Genomic DNA, 3,680 nt, shown 5'->3' with positions numbered 1-3,680 from the left:
TTGTCTTGTATGAAGGGCATGTCCTGTGAGAAGGGGCGTGTCCTTGAGGGAAGGGCGTATTCTTGTTGGAGTGGGTGTGTCCCTGTTGGAGAGGATGAGAGCAGGCACATCCTTGTGAGAGTGTGTGTCCTTTTGGATGGGGTGTGTACTTATGGGAGCAGGTGTTTCCATGTGGGAGTTGGCACCTCCTTGAGGGGGAGTGTCCTTGTGGGAGTAGGCGTGTCATTGTCATGGGGCGTGTCCTTTTGGGAGGTGGTGTATCCTTGTAGGAGTGGGCACATCCTTGTGGTAGGGTCGTGTGGAGTGGGTGTGTCTTCAGGGATGAGGCGTGGTCTTGTGAGGGGAGTATCTTTGTGGGAAGGGAGTATCTTTGGATAGAAGTGTATCATTGCTGGAGGTGTTTCCTTTTGGAAGGGGGCGTGTCTTTGTGAGGGGACTTGTTCTCAGAGGGGGGGTGTACTTACGGGAGGCGGCCTGGAGGGGGCATATCCTCCAGCTTTGTCCTTGTTGGATTGGTTGTGTCTTTCCTGTAGGGGACGTGATCTTGAGGGAGTGGGCTGGGCATTTTCTTGTAAGAGGTGTGTCCTTGAGGCATGGGGCGTGTTCTTCTGAGAAAGGGCGTGTCCTTCAGGAAGGGAGCACGTCCTTGTGTAAGGGGTTGTGGCCTTATGATAGGTGGCATTGCCTTGTGGGAGGGGGCGTGTCCTGGTGAGAGAGACCGTGTCATTAGAGGATGTGTGTCCTTGTGGGAGGGGTTTTTCCCTGAAGAAGGAGGTGTGTCTTTGTGAGAGTAGGAGTGTCCTTGTTGAAGAGTGCGTTTCCTTGTGGAAGTGGTTGTGTCTTTGATGGGGGAAATGTTATTATGGGAATGGTGTGTCCTTGTGGGAGAGGTTTGTTCTTTGTGGGAGGAGGCGATTCATTGTGTGAGGGGCGTGTCCTAGAGGGGGGAGGCGTGTCCTTGTTTGGGTAGGTGTCTTCTGGGAGGAGCACATCCTTGTGGGAGGGGCAGGTCCTTGTGACACGAGGGAAGCCTCCTATTGGAGGAGGCATGGCTTGTATAAGGGGGCGTTTCCTTATTGGAGGGTGTGCCGTTTTTTATGAGGGGGTATGTCCTTTTGGGAGAGGTGTGTCTTGATGAATGGGGCATGGTCTTGCGAAACCACCCTCTTTTGAGAGGGGCTTGTCCCTGTTTTAGGGGGTGTGTCCTTCGGGGAGGGAGCAAGTCTTTGGGGACCGGGATAGGTCCTTATTGAGGTGTGTGTCCTTGAGGGAGGGAACGTGGCCTTAGGGAAGGAGTGTGTTGTAGCAGGAGGGGTGTGGCCTGGTGTTTGGGACCCGTGTCAATTCAGGAGTGGGCATGTCCTTGTGGGATGGGGCGTGTCTTGTGAGTGGGGAGCCTGTCCTTGCGGGAGTGGGCATGTCCTTGCTGGAGGACAAAGGGTAAAATTGGTCAAAAGGAACAATGTCTTGGGGAACTGTGAGAGACTGTCCAGGAAAAAAGGTAGAAAGGCCTTTTACTTCAGGTGTATTTGTTCTCTGAATTGTTCTTTTTTCTTTATTATGTATACAATATTCTGTCTGCGTGTATGCCTCAAAACCAGAAGAGGGCACCAGAGCACATTCCAGATGGTTGTGAGCCACCATGTGGTTGCTGGGAATTGAATTCAGGACCTTTGGAAGAGCAGGCAATGCTCTTAACCACTAAGCTATCTCTCCAGCCTCCAGCCCCCCCCCCCATTGTTCTTGGATGTGATTTCCTGCCCCCATGACAACATTACAATCAATTTATAAGACATGTTTATTCATGTTGGATGTCAGAACCCAATCTGGTCAGTGTACCCTGAATGTAGCTATGGCCTTCTGCCCTGCTTTCATGCTTTCCCTTCCCAGGTGTAATCTATAGTGCCTGTCAGGCAACTGTTTAAACTGTCTGTCTGGGAAAGGGCTGCTCTGTTAATATTTAGTGCTTATTGGCATTTATTTACATGTTTTTCTGAACTCAAACCACCTTTCTTGGATCACTGCTTTCTTTGTTACATTTGTGTATAAAAGTATACCGAGCCAGGCGATGGTGGCGCACGCCTTTAATCCCAGCAGTCGGGAGGCAGAGGCAGGTGGATTCCCGTGAGTTGGAGGCCAGCCTGGTCTACAAGGAGAGTTCTAGGACAGCGAGGGCTACACAGAAAAACCCTGTCTCAAACACAAAATAGAGTAAAAGTGCGCCGACACTGAAGTAAGGCTGTCCACAGCATTAGACTGTAGTCGGCCGTTCTTTCAGGTCCTCGGATCCCAGGTTCAGCAGACACCATACATAGTATATAATCTTTAGGGTGGCACTAACAACTGCTTTAGCCAATGACTGAAGAGTCCAAGAATAAGAATATAAAAATGTAGATTCCAGAAATAAGAGTGTAGAGATGAAGGAATATAAAGTTGTATGCCTAGGAGGATGAAAGCAGACTGTCAGCAACCCACAGTCCATTCACAAGACCCAAGCATCTCTGCAAACTGATATTGCCCTAAGAGATCACCCCGGCCATCCGTGATTACACGATGGATATGAGCTTGAGTTCACCTTTAGGAGGTGGATATACGTGACCTCTGGATTGTGAACTATCCCTGCTCTGTGAAACTCGCAGCATCACAGGGGAGAGCGCAGAGCTTCAGTAAACACCTGGGAACATCAGGGAAGAAAAACAGATTAAGTACAACACTAGCTTAACTGAAAAACTCTGTTAAGGAAGATTGCAAAATAAGGCAATCTGCATCTGAGTTTTACCTCAATACTGCAAAAAAGTCCTTTGTTCAGACCTAATGCTTGGTGTCCCCTACTATATATAAGAAGGTAGATTTAGAGATCAGTCGGGGCCACAGCCTTACAAATCCGTCTCTGGCTGTGGTTGGCCTCAGCTAGCTGATAAGCTTTTTGTGCCCCGCGGTGTTTATTTTTTTCCAGGAATAAAGTTTATTAGACTTGGTGGTCTGTCTCCATCTTTGTGCGACCCCCCCTGGACATTTTGATCATCTATCTTACAAAATTCCCACACTAACTGTCCTTGTAGCTGAAACTTTGTGTACATAACCAATTCCTGGAAGTACATTTTTGGAGTAAACTTGCATTTTTACCTCAGTTGATCTTGCGGATTTTGACAGCAGACATCACAACCACTGGAAGCCAAAACTCATAGTGGGGTGATGCGACCTAGGAGAAAGACATCTTTTCCAGGGCTAAATTGTTCTGTACCCAGGCTCAGTGTGCTGTAAGGAAGGCGCAGTCACAGGGAGGAGATAGCATTCGCTCAAGGTCATTCAAACCTGGGCACACTTGAAACCATACCTATTATTTTAAACTTTAAAAAAAAACCTGTGGATTAAGCTTCACTGTCTTTCACTGGCCTTATAAACATGCTGGCTTGCTCCTGCCTCCAAGCAACAAAAACTGTATAAAAAATGCAGAGTGCTTTTGCTGACGCGCAGACCATCAGCGGGGGCCCTGGAATTTTCCTTTGTGCTGCTAAGTGAAAATCTATCTCATCAGGGGGCGGAGAGCTGAGGCAAGTCTGATAATTAAAGAGAGAATATACTATTTTTTGCTCAAAAATCTGAACTCATAGAGATATTTTACTTCTCTGTTTCTAGATAATGGAATAGAAACTCCAAGAAAATGAAGTGATCTCCTT

The sequence above is a fragment of the Microtus ochrogaster genome, chromosome 6 (assembly GCF_000317375.1).
Source record: "Microtus ochrogaster isolate Prairie Vole_2 chromosome 6, MicOch1.0, whole genome shotgun sequence".
Lineage (NCBI taxonomy): Eukaryota > Metazoa > Chordata > Mammalia > Rodentia > Cricetidae > Microtus > Microtus ochrogaster.
The sequence above is the reverse complement of the archived record's forward strand: the minus strand, read 5'-3'. Positions refer to the sequence as shown.